The sequence below is a fragment of the Centruroides sculpturatus genome, unplaced genomic scaffold (assembly GCF_000671375.1).
Source record: "Centruroides sculpturatus isolate CEXI.00-Female unplaced genomic scaffold, Cexi_2.0 scaffold693, whole genome shotgun sequence".
NCBI lineage: Eukaryota > Metazoa > Arthropoda > Arachnida > Scorpiones > Buthidae > Centruroides > Centruroides sculpturatus.
In genome coordinates, this window is record NW_019384855.1 from 252374 (window position 1) to 266637 (window position 14264).

At 29.6% G+C, this 14264-nt stretch overlaps 1 pseudogene; it reads left to right on the top strand.

Moving 5' to 3' along the window:
* The window catches only part of LOC111630565, an 80358-nt pseudogene that overhangs the window by 22475 nt on the left and 43619 nt on the right, over window positions 1-14264 (top strand).

The window sequence follows — 14264 nt, forward strand, 5'->3', positions numbered from 1 at the left end:
TATTTAAAATATAAATTATATAAATATACTTTATATTTTAATTAAAATAAGTTAATATGTTTTTAACACTTATACATATGTAGGATTCTCATGGTTTAAGTGGTGTAGAATACGTTCATACGAGAAGTCATCTTCCACACACCACCGATCAGTTGCAATATCAATTGACTGATGACATTCAAGATTCCGTAAGTAGACTTTTGACATTTATGTAATATTTCGACATTGTTTAACTTCCTATTTAATGTTTTTATAGGATGTAGAAGTTCGTTATTTTATATACAAATACACTAGATACATGTGGGACAATGAAAATAATACTTTTAGCAGACTAAGGTAAGTTATAAGATCTTTTATTTCTAATTTAATAAAGAAAAGCAAATTAAACCATGCTTAATTCATGTAGACTACATTTTTAATAAAAGAAAAGAAATGCTTTTGGTTAAATATTTGATCTTTTTCAATTTAAAATACAGTAATTCATTTAATAGTTTAGAATGAGGTAGAATAGACTGGAGTTCTTACATTAGAACAAAATTTAAATTAAAAATTTAAAATAAACTTTTTAAAATTATAAACAAAGGCAGTATAATTTTATATTAAAATTATATAATTTTATAATAAATTATGTAGACAGAAGCCTTGTGCTAGGCTATCTTGCTTCTGTATATATATAGTTGAATACAAGTTCATGAGAGTACAGTGGGTGATCGGTTAACGAACAGATCGGATAACAAATACTTTCGCGAAAGATTTTTATGTTCGGACAACGAACACATGATCGGATAACGAACATCCCACAGAACAAACAAGAAGAAGCGACGTAAAATAACGAATACCAATTGGACTTTCCTTGTCTTCGGGCAACAATTCGAAACTTTTCGGAGTGTGGGAGACGTCGACATCGACGCTCAAGCCAGTATATACCGATCGGATAGTATTCCTCCAAACTTTAAAACTCTCCCTTATAATTCCAGCCTATTATTTTTATGACAAAAGAATTCTTTTATGTATTCGCGAGACTGTCGGGTAGGCACTCGTTAAGTTTTGCGTCTGTTTTTTTTTTTTGTAAGGTGAGAGTATAATAGCAAAGGTAAAAAGTGGGCAGAAGATACCTAATGTTGCTGGGCAGTATGGCGTGAACAGGTCTACAGTAGGCCGCAGTTCATTTTTTTAAGAAAAATACCGTATAATCAAGAAGACTCAAGCAGCTAAAGGAGTAACAAAAATCACATATGAGAAATAAAGAACATCGAAGAGTTCGTAATGGAACCTGAAATGGACCTGACGACAGAAGAACGCCAAGAACTCTTGAATGAAGAACACCAAGAAACTCGGCGAGATATGTTTTCTTCTGAAAATGCGGACCCTTATGCCGATATCTGCTATTAAAGATCTTGTAAAGAAGTGGGATGATGTCAGAACAACGGTCTTAAAATGGCATCCAAACCAGGTTGAGGCTTGGGGATTTCTACAATTGCAATGCTATTAATTACTTATGAAAAATCCTGAAGAAGAGAGAAAAGCAATCGACATTAGACAGATTCTTTAACCCTTTCAAACTGAAAAAACATGACTTATTAGTCATGTTTCTTCAGTTTAACGCAAGACTGTGTACGTATGTATTTTTATTATTACATATAAATAAACGTAGTAAGAAAGTATAGCCTATATTTTTTATTTTGGGGAGTCTCCAGAACGAATTAATCAAATTCCCATAGAAACCTATGGTAAATCGATAATCGGTTAACGAACAATTCGGATAGCGAACAAAGTCTTGGAACGGATTATGTTCGTTAACCGATCACCCACTGTATAGGCAATTTGTAGTGGATCATTTGATGGCATGGATGCCTTGCATCCCAATTCCTCATGGAGCCAAATTCTGTTTTGGCTCCTACAGAAGATTTATACATAGTTTAAGCATTAAAACAACATTTACAGCATTACAAAGTTGTAGAGAATCTCAAAATTAGTACAAAACTTTTTTAGTTAAAATACTCAAAAGGGATGTGCTTAGGCACTGTCAAAAATGGGTGAGGGAGATTGTATGAGGCTTCTCTGTGTGACAAGCATGGTATATTCTTCTGAATAGTTATATGCATTGAAAACTATAGTGTTTTCCATTAAAAACACTTCTTTTAAACTAAATCATACCCACAACCACATTCCTTTACAAAGTTGATTGCCTTGAGTGTAAGGCGAAGTATCTGCTGGTTTATATCAGGCTACTATATCATAACTAAATATTAAGTAATTTTGCCTAGGATAGGTGTTACGTGCCATCTCTTGATAAATTTAATAATAATAAATTAATTAATATTTAACTTTTTAATTTATAAATGGCCATATCTAAATTATTGATAATTCTGGAGATGAAGATTGGAAGAATATTATGCATTTAATTATGCTACCTGGATACCTCCAGGTAGCATAATTGGCAATGCATCTGTACTGTGGGAGTTGCAGGTTTAAGTCCTGCTCCATGCAAGTTCTTTTTTCTGGAACTTTCTAAATTAAAAATTAAATATTAGTTTATTTATAATTATTAAATTTATCAAGAGAATGCATCTAATGCCTCCTCTAGACAAAATTACTTAATATATAATTATTATATAGTAGCCATATTACAGCCTGATTGTAATTGACAGATTGTTTAACCTTAATAAAAAATTGGGTTAATAGATGTTTATGCTTTGAAACCTGGGTTTTCAAACATTTCATTTTTCAAACAATTTGATTTATGAACAAATTTCTGAACTTGTATGCCTAATACAATATCTTTGTCTAATCCTGTATGACAGTTCTGAAATTCTCATAGAATAGATGTTATCCCATTCTGTAATTAATGTAGGTATATTCCATGAGATTGTTTTTTAACATTGAGGCTCATTTGAGAGAGATATAGAATTTGTGAGAAGCCAGGGGGTAGGTGGATATCAGTTTAAACCTCTTAAATTGGTGACGGTCTGGTGAAGACCGCTCACTTTGTCACTGGATAGTTGACCCGAGTGACCAAGGAGGGATAAGTCCATTGATGGGTGTTTGCGCCTAATAAGTCCACACGAGAGCAGGTTAAACAACAAAAATAACAATTTAATGAACTAACTTAAAGCAAACAAGATTACAGGCAGATATATGCAACATAATGTTCAATACTGTGTTCATGGACTAAAATATCAACTATATACTAATTCTTAAATGTTAAAAACAGAGAGAGAGAGTTTACAACCATTCTAACTTAAATACCTCTTAAATGGTCTGATGTTGTTTGGTCTAGTCGAGGCATATTTGTCAGGGTTGACAAATAACATGGCAGACAAGCCGTTGTCGTCTATGGCTTTCCTGATATGTCTGCCCTAAGGTTTGAATTTGAGCTCCTTTTATCCTCCCTTGAGAATGAGAGAAAAGTAGTAAATCAATAAATCAAAGTCTCCTGACTTTGATTTATTGATTTACTAATAACTACATAATAAATCAAAGTCAGGAGACTTTGATTTATTATGGTCTAAGTTTGAGCCATGTCCTGGTTTGGCAGATATGAGCTGTCAAGAACTGGACGATTCAGCTGAATTATTGATACATTCTAGCCGTTGTTGTGACTCATATTACCTCATAATTTCATTCGTTTTGACAGTTTCCTATCATTAATAATTATTTGTTTTGATTTATTCCTGGAACTTATTCAAAACATCGTAAAGATTGTCGATTCATGATGAGATTTGATTCTCTGTTTATCTCTCACATCTGCATATAATGGAAATATCAGATGGTGGGAAAAACTGGGGATTTTCCACTTTCTCAACTAATCAATTATGTATTACTTTTAATTAACCTTGGACTCTCACAAATTGGTTATAATTCCTTTTATAAGCATGAAAGTAATTCTGATTTATTCTTTTGAATGTTGCTTATTCTCAAGTTTAATTAACAGTATTTGAATACGTTTATAAAGTTCTTTGAGATTTTTCTTTCTATAAGAGATTCAAAATTTGCATAATGAATCTTCACTATGTGTTTTAAATTATTTTTATTGTCTATTCACTGCTACCATTAGAATGCTATTTTATGTTATTATTATTAATATTAACCACTTTAGACATAGACCACATATTACAGTGGATAACCTTGCCAAAAATTGTTATTTTCAAGTATTACTAACTTTTCTACAAAAGAATTTCAGAAATGATATTTTCTCAGCTTTCATCTGTATTACAGTGTGATTATGTAATAAGTTCTGTTACTTTTTACATAAATTTCGACAAAAACATACTTTAGGTTTAGCAACAAGTTTGTAAATTCTATCCAATTGACACAAAAACATTCTTAAAAACAATTCTAAGAAGGCAATTGACTAATACATCTGTGATTTACCTAACACATTTTACTTTCCTGACTGTTATAGTTATAACATAACATCGAAAAGTGGTGTATGGTTGCAGATTATTTTTGATCTAATATTGTAGATAATAGTAGAAATTAGGTTTTATATTATGTATCAATTAAAAAGAAGGTTATAAATATCCTGCTGAGGAAGACAACTTTGTTTTAGTTGTCAAAATGCATATTGGAGTTTTAATTATTATGGAATTTTAATAATTGTTAAATAAACATTAGTCTGTATGTGTTAAGTCTGTTCTTGGTTTACAAAATTTAATTAATGGAGTCTGTTTTGTTTAATATCTTGTGATGGAATAAAGATTAAGTAATGAAATTTGATATGCTAACTTGAATATAAGGGACATTGATGCTATTAAATTTTGGAGTACAGAACTCAAGAGGATGGGGATATGTGTCATATCTCCAGTGGGGTTGAAGTTAATGGAACTTTTACTTGTTATGGGCATTTACAATAGTGTTACTGTTTATTTGATTATTTTGACTAGAATTACTTGATTTTGTACAAAAATATTAACAAATTTTTATTTTTATTTTTTTATAAACCATTTCAGAAACATTATTAAATTTTGACTTGAATAAAACTTGTTAGCAATAAATGCAATAAACATTTATATATATATATATTGAGGAGACTGTTTATTTTTAACTTTTTTAATCTGATTTTTATTTTATCTAAGTATCTGATTGTATTATAAAGCTAGGCACATGGTAATATAGGTTACTAGTTACTGATGTCATGTTATTTTATTTCCATTATGCATTATGTAAGTTTTTCTGAACTTTATGAGATTAAGCTGTTACATTTTTTTTCTCATGCTTTTTTTCCTTTGTTTCTTCCCACCCCTGCATTCCAAATCTTCTTGATCTGTTCCACTAATTATTATTAATTTATTCAAGTATTTTTAGTATATTTTTAGATTTTTATATATTTTATATTTTAAATATTATATATTTGTGGAGGGGACAGTCNTGAACAATGTGATATATATATATCTTTTAGAGGTTATGATTATAAAGTCCTGTGTTCTGATTTACTTACAAAGTTCCACGGCCTTTCAAAAATTCAGCAAGATGAAAAGTAAGTTTAATAAATTGAATTTATTTTTAAATGAAAATATTGTTTTAATAATGTTTTTAATAATAATAATAATAATTTGCAACATAACAACAATCATAAATGAAATAAAAGAATGCAAAATGAAAATATTTAAACAACTGAAGCCAAAGAACATAAGATACAAAAATTTAAAAATAGAATATATAAGGTATAAATATAACAATATGAGAATAAAAATTTAAAACATAAAAGTAACATATGAATAAAGCTAACAAATGATAAATAAATATGAAATAAACTTCTAATAACAAGACAAAAAACGATGCACATATCTTAAATTGGCCTTGCAGATAAGTGAGTTTTCTGTTATAAATGTTTTCAATCTACTTCTGATACCTTCTACTATTTAAACCTTTCAAAAATGAAATTTTTCTAATGATAGCATTCTAGAATAGAATGTGTAGAAGATTCATAGATTAGTTCATATTTAATATTATTAAGGATCTAATGGGGATGTGTTTATTAATAGCTCATGTGCTGTTTATTATAATGATGAGATCAAATATGATATCTATAATATATGGGAGATTTGTTTTTCTTCTTTAAAGTTGGGTCTGCTTTATAGATTTCCAGCACTTCTAAATTTCAGTATGGAATGTTTTTTGTTTTCTTATCAGGATTGCCTGTTGCAAATATGAAATAATTATATAATATAATTGAATAAGTTAAAGTTCATATAGTGATCTTCATGCATTTGAAAGTATGCCAGCATCTTGATGATTGATACACATGGACTTCTTATTAGCTTTTCAAATTTCCAGTTTTTTAAGTAGCTAAGAGTATTGGTGTTAGATTAAGGTTTGATGATTTTCGATAGTTTCTAATTCAAAGCTTAAATTTTAAAGATTTAATTTTACTTGTTTTCAGTCTTTTATTTACCAATGTTTACAAAGTATACATTGAGAATACAGAGATATATCTAATGACCCTACATTCTGGAGGGAGAGAATCCCTTTTACTTCTTATTCTCCCCTTTTAAGGAATTCAGTGGATCTGAAGGCTGGCCAATCTGGAACTGAGCCAATTGTTTTCTTTCAGGCCCAACCTCACCAGGACATGATTAATTTTATTAATTACAATCAATTAATTATAACAATCTCTTACCCCTCCTGCTTGGCTGGCTCAAAAGACTAAACAATAATAAAAGTTTTTTCTCTCTCAAGCTTGTTCTTTTAGTAATTATTTAGTTTTGACACGTAATTTAATTGAACTTGTAGTTAATATATTGTGCAGTAATATTATTTAAATCAATTTTTTCAGGTTGAAAATATATGGGCCAAATGAAACAGACATTGAAGTTAAATCTTATTTTAATTTATTAGTCAATGAAGTAAGTTAATCATTTTTTTTATACATAGAAAATAATAAGATATTTGTAGAAATGATAGAACTGTGATTTTGATTATATAAATTATAAAAAATATTTGAAAAATTTATTGTATAGTCAAACTCCCACTCCATATTGAAAGCCATAGAAATGATGACTCTAAATAGATTCATCACTGATAGATTGTTACGCATTATTTGCTAATAGATGTAGAAATAAGCAAATTTTCTCATCACATCTACTTTATTTATGATAGTTTTTGGAAATGTTTGACAATATCTGATAGTAACAATAAGTCTTGTAAGCCAATCTATGGAATAAAAATAAGAAATATCCAACCTCTTTCAGCTGAAATACATTATTAATCAGCTGAAATGGACTCAGGATTAAACATTTTGATCTATTATTGGTTTGATCCTGAAGATGGCTACACAGTCAACTGAAAATGCTTGCTTTATAAAATATTGATATTTCTATTTATAATTTATTTTGTATACTAGTACATTCTATATATTAACAGGACTTATTATACTGGAATTATGGATGCAGAGTGCATATCTGCATCCATAATTCCAGTATAATAAGTCGTGTTAATATATAAAATGTACTAGTATACAAAATAAATTATAAATAGTGTTAAAAAAGGACAAAAAGGCATAATAATTATTAATATTTCTGTTTAGAAGAGATTAGATCTTTTAATATCCTATGCTATTCCAATACAGTTTACTGTAAATTTATATTTTATGTTAGAAGCTGTTAAAAAGGTAGTCCTTTATTTATTTTCTCATTGCCCTCTTCTTCTCTTTCTCCTGTATATATCGGTATTTAACTTAAAAAAGTGCAGTGCTGTTTTATTTGAGATTATTTTGTTTTTAACAAGTTGTATTCTATAAAATATATTTTAATAAGTTTGTGGAAATAATTACACCAGGTGTATTTTATTAATTCTTATTAATTCTTACATTGTTTTTATATTTTTAAATATTCAAATTTTATATGAGAAATTATTAATTTAATGTACATTAAAAATATTTTTCAGGTTTTAAATCCATTCTATATCTTTCAAATAGTCAGTATTGCTCTATGGATGGCTGATAATTACTACTACTATGCTTCTGCAATATTTATTATTTCGGTGCTATCAATTTGCATTACCTTATATGAAACAAAAAGAGTAAGTAGTGATTTATATTGTTTATATAAAACCTATAGTTTAATTACTACTTTATTTATCAAACTACATTTGATAAGCCAGATTTGGAAAATAAAAGGGCTCTGGAGTATTTTCAGAGTCTATGAAAATGACTCAAGATGTTAATTCATATAACCTGTACTAACATAGACTTGCTACTGTGCTATGTGAGTTTCATAAATTAGTTTTGCGTAACCAACAACAAACAAATTTAAATAAAACGTTTTATGAGTACTTTCACTTGTTACATTCATTCTTCATCAGAATTTTTAAAAAAGAACAATAGAATTTACTTACATAGTATGTATTTTACATTGGAGGTACTACTAGATCCTTGTATAAACGTGCCAGTCAGTATAAAAGGGATATAAAATTAGAGAGGTTTAATATTGTATTAGCAAGTTTAGCAGTTACTGAAGGCTGTACATGTGATTTGAACAATGTGAAAATAATACATTACACCTTCCAATCCAATTACTATATTCTTGGCAGAAACTGCTTTAAAATTAGTATCATGTTACATCTGATTGCTTTACAATGGTTTTCCAGGAAAATTTGGATCATAAAATCTGTTGTAATTTTATATATTCTGTTTTTAAGTATGATATGTAATTTCTTAAATAAAAAGAAAAAATTCAGAGATTATTATGAGAAATCTTATATTAAACATATGCATGTTTAGAATTACTGTAATTTTATGCATATAATTTGTGGTGGCATATAACCCATATCATCATATATCCATTAGAAAATTGTTAGAATGAAAATAAAATATTTGCATAAGCTTCAACAGTCTTGTCTTTGCATAAGTCTCTGGAACAGTCATTGAAAGTATCACATTTATTGGTGTGTAGTTTAGTAGATACCACTTCAAACATTAAAATGTTTTTTGTTCCACTTCATTAATTGTAAAATAAGTGAAACAGAAAAATGATATTGAGATAGAATTTTCTAAACTTTGTAAGTGTTGTAAATATAAAATGGCTTTCAAGTAAAATATTTTATTGTATCACTTCATTTCTATTTATTTATCAAATGATGATGATACAATATACACTTGCTACTCTGGCTGTTCCTTGTGCAGAGAGGTGCCAAATTATTGAGAGAGTATGTCTAAAGCCTGCCTAAAAGCAACAAATGATACAATCTGCTGCTCTTTGGTACTGATTCTTTTCAGAGGCGGGTGTTTGTAACAGAGACGGTCAAACCTTCAGCTATTTACATAAAAGGTATTCTACTGCAATGATCAATGACACTGGTAAGCGAACCAAACTCAAAGTACAGTAGGTAGGTCAACCCATGCCTTCATGTCTGAAGTTGGCCAAACTCCAGTAAGGTGCAATTGGTTGTTGATCCAGATACTGACGAGACATGGGAGGTTCTCCACTTTAAGTCCAAACTAGGACAAGGAGATGGTTGCTGTTCCTATGGGTATCCATGGTGATGCAAGACACTATATACTTGACTGCCCTTACACCGGAAGTCCTCAGTGATAGGTCAAAGTCTCCCGAATAAGTACTTTGAACGCTAGCAGCAAGTAAAGAAAATTTAGAGAGACTAAAGGAATTAATGGATACAGTAATAGATCTTTTGGACCTATAAGGTTGATGGATGCACTGAGCAGGGCCCTCTTTTTTTAGAGGAAGAGGGCCTCACAGCCCAAGAAGCATCACTCAGTTTCTTGGTTGAGTGCTTGTAAAATGGCTATAAGATGTGAAAACTGTATGTAAAGTTAGAGAGTTGGACTTGAGAGTGAGGAAGGCTGTTCTCTATTGGGTTGAACTGCCAGAGCCTGAGCATTTTTTGGTCTTACTTTATCATTCAGACACCTCATTGACTGCTGGGTGCCTGACTGCCTATGATTAAGATACAATCTCTTTCTGTATTCTGTAGTGCCATTTAGTGGGGCAGGGTCAATTTTTAGAATTGTGATGGGAGGCAAGTGGATAAATAATACAATTGCACAGATGCACACAGAAATGAAATCTGAGTAAAAGGGGAAAACATAATGTGTGGCATGACTAACATTTTCATGGAAATGGTAGAAACATGTAGAAAATTCTATCACAGGATAAGCTAGATTATTGAAGGTTGGATTAGTGAGAATATATTGTAATAAATGGCATAATAAATTAAGAAAAATTAAAAAAAAATAATTTTAATATCAGTAGTACATGATAACAAGAATTTCAAAGTTGATCATTTGGCTTGTATTTACCTCTTTTGACCAAATTATGAGCTTTTTGTGGTGTGAACCACACCACAGCAATGTGGTGAAAACCAGATTGACTATAATGGTCAGACCATCCAGTAGGATGCTGGAATCTTGTTTCATTCATCCAATTTTTTATGAAATAAATCTCCATATTTATGAAATGTGGAGATTTATTTTGCCACTGTCTTCATACTTTTACTATTAGTGAGACATCTTGACTGGTCATCAGAAATGGCCTTGAAGAGTTTATCTTTAGTCAGACAGATTATAATATAGATAAAATGAACAGTTGGTTTTTTAGTATTTCTCTAAAATGACATTGTTATTTAAAGGAGAAATTACTGTAAATTTATCAGCTTTTGAAATACAAGTTTGAGTAGGACTAATAATAGCAATTAAAGCGTAGATTGATGATCAGAAAGTGAATATGGGAGAACTAAAGACGAGGCATATGTACATGTGCTTTCAGTGATTTTGAAAAAATTGCAACAATATGATGATAGAATTGAAGAAAAGCTATTTGATAAGTTTACTGACTTACACTTGCAATTACAGATAATTTACATTTTTACTTAATGCACAGCCACTTTTAAATTGGCATTTATCTGCACAAGATTATGGAACTTATTTGTAGGTTATCTGTACAAAATTACAATAATTGAAAATATTCTTTTAAATATCACTTTTGGATAGCTGTTTTTATGTTCAAGTATGTCTTGTCTCTTTAATCCGACATTAAGTTTGGTAGACTATCATTACAGTCATTACAGCTGTAATGATAGTCTACCGAACTTAATGTCGGATTAAAGAGACAAGACATACTTGAACAATAATTGAAAACCTGGAATATAAAATGATTAGGTGAATTGTTACAGTATAAAAACTAAATCTATGATTGATGTATTCTCTTCTATAACAATATAAAAAATTCAATCTTGATTTACAGAAATCAGTAAAAACAGTTTTAAATTTTCAATTTATGTTTATAAAAAAATGTTGTACATGCAATTTTTTAGGTATGTTTACAACATTAATTATGAAAATTGATTGTATGTATTTTTCTAGCAACAAATAGCTTTGCACGAAATGGCTAAATATTCGTCTTCACAATATGTTAGTGTTTGCAGAGGAGGACAAGGTATGTTAATATAAACTTTAGTTGTTTGATTTTGATTTAGAAATATTAAATGTTGATCAAATTCTAGTTTTTGAAGATATTCCTTCATCCGACCTCGTGCCGGGGGATGTAATTGCCATTCCGTCTTGCGGTTGTCACATGAGTTGTGATGCCATCTTAATTACAGGAAGCTGTATTGTCAACGAGAGTATGCTTACAGGTATATATTATACTATTAGTAATGTATAACTCTATGCTAAATTAAAACTTTTGCCATAATCCCGATAGTTTCTTTTTTACAAACAACTTAAAACAATTTGCCATAATCCCGATAGTTTCTTTTTTACAATTCAACTTAAAACAATTCATGTGTATTGATTGACAAACAGAAATTATATTTAAACCTTATTAGATGTAGCTCAAATTTTCTATTGATAATTTCAAAGTATAATGATGAATATTTAATGTAAATGACCGTATTTTGATGAGTATAAGTCACTGTCACTGTCAAGTATAAGATGCACCCCTATTTTGAGACAAAAAAGTTAGAAAAACACTTTTTAATGGGATTGTCTAAAGATGCATTTTATTCGGTTTTTTATTCAAGAATATGATGGATGGATGAATTGATACCTTTATTAAAGTGAAATAATCGTCATTTCTTAATGTAAACTCGGAGATCACGTCATGACAGTCGACAGAACATGGCAGTGATGACTCGTGTGTTTCTACTCTGATAATCTAGATACTCTAGCCATTCGGTTGAGGGACCATCTGCTTAACGGACCACTGCACAGGTTGGTCCCTAGAGTGGACCACTACTGTAGATAATTTCACTGTAGAAATGGTTACCTGTCGAGTATAAGATGTGCCATGATTTTGAGCCCCAAAAAGTAGTAAAAAAAGTGTGACTTATACTTGTCAAAATAATTTTTATGGAGATTAGTTCATAAAATGATACTTTTTTGATGAACTATTTTAGGAGAAAGTGTTCCCGAAACAAAAACTTCACTTCACAAGCACGACGATGACGAATATTACGATATTCACATTCACAAGAGGCATACCTTATTTAGTGGGACCGAAGTCATTCAGACCAGATATTATGGTTCCGACAAAGTGATTGCTGTTGTAATAAGAACAGGTTAGTAAAATTTGTTTACAGACTTATAACAAAATTTTCCTATTATTTATAAGATTAAATCCACTGTTGCAAATAAATATAAAAAGAAAATAAAGAACTTTTTGTCTATAAAAAGGGAAAAAAGTTTTATGTAATTGGTACGAGATCAGTTACTTTTCTACATAGTCACCATTACAATTTAAGTATTTGTTGTAGCATGGCGCTAGTTTTTGGATTCTTTCATCATTGATCACCTTACACTTTTGTGATTTGCTTATGAATTTCTACAGGTTGAAGTTTCTTTGCATTTAGAAAAGAGAGAGGTTGCAGCCGACGTTTTCAACGCGAAAACGTGTACGTTGGACGTTCAGCGCCACTTTCCTATAAGCCTAGAAGTTTGACAATGGTGTTTGGATAGTCAGTGGAATCGTGCTCGACGTCCCAAACACCATTGCCAAACTTCTAGGCCTTCAGGAAAGCGGCGCTGAACATCCGACGTACCTGTTTTTGCGTTGAAAACATCGGCCGCAACCTCTCTAAGGAATAACACTTTGCATTTGGTGGACTTTCAATTTTTGTACACATTTTAACCTTTGACAAAAACAGTAATAATAAGCCTGCTGTTATCAAAATGCTACTTGTGCTAAGCTGACACATCAGAGAACAAATTGACTTGAATTGATGGTTATCATTCACCATCTGTGCAGAACAGTATGTGCAAACATTCTTTATTTTTTGGATGCTTCTTGTATAAATAATATGTAGTTCTTAATATAAAAAACTGAGATATCTTAATAAAATGCCATAAAATTTGTAATTATACCTTTTTGGTTTTCCAAGTGATCTTTCCACAAATTTGGCAAGAAAAATTCTACAAAATTAATTTTAAACTGAATAAAATGAACTAAAAACATAAGTTTTTAGCTTTTTTCAAAGTTATGAACAGATGAATATGGAATGTAAATCAAACATTCAAAAAATTACAAATTAAAAATGAAATAAAATAGAAAATTAAGTTAACGGAATTAAGAACAAATCACTCATTTTAATATATTTGCCATGAATGAGGTTTATTTACTTCATTTATGGTAGTTTGTATTAAAACAAGTGATTTGTCTTTAATTTTGTTTTATTTTACTTAAATTCTATTTTTTTGAATATGCTTGATTTTGCATTTTATATTTATTTTTTTTTTTTTTATAAAAATTAAATACAAAAATATTTGTTTTTGAGTAATATTTACTCTGGAATATAAAGATATTTGAAGGAAATGTGTAGTCTTTCATTACTTAGTAGAAGAGATTAAACTTAAAGAAATTTAAGATGTACATAATACAACAAAAAAAATTTTCTTAAAACCATATTTAAGTTTTTCATGTTTTCAAATACTTTCAGATTAATGTCAGATTGGAATTAAAGTGTAAAATAGGAATAAATCATACCTTTAATTGGAATTATTGTAGCCACCACTTAAATTCAAAGTATTTTATTAGAATTTTTTAAAGTCACGTTTTTTTTTGTTTTTACTTTGTACTTTAATTTTAATGATGATAATTATCTAGCTTTTGAAAGCAACAAGAAGCTATTGAGAATAATAATAATTTTTATCAGCTTTAATCTACAATGAAATAAATATGTTGACCTTTTTTATTAATTAAAATTGTGTCTTAATTGCATTTATGGAAGAATGTTAGTGTGGACCACACTACAATTTATTCAACTTGCAAACGTCATACTGCTTTATTTATGTTTAGATGCGTGAACAAATT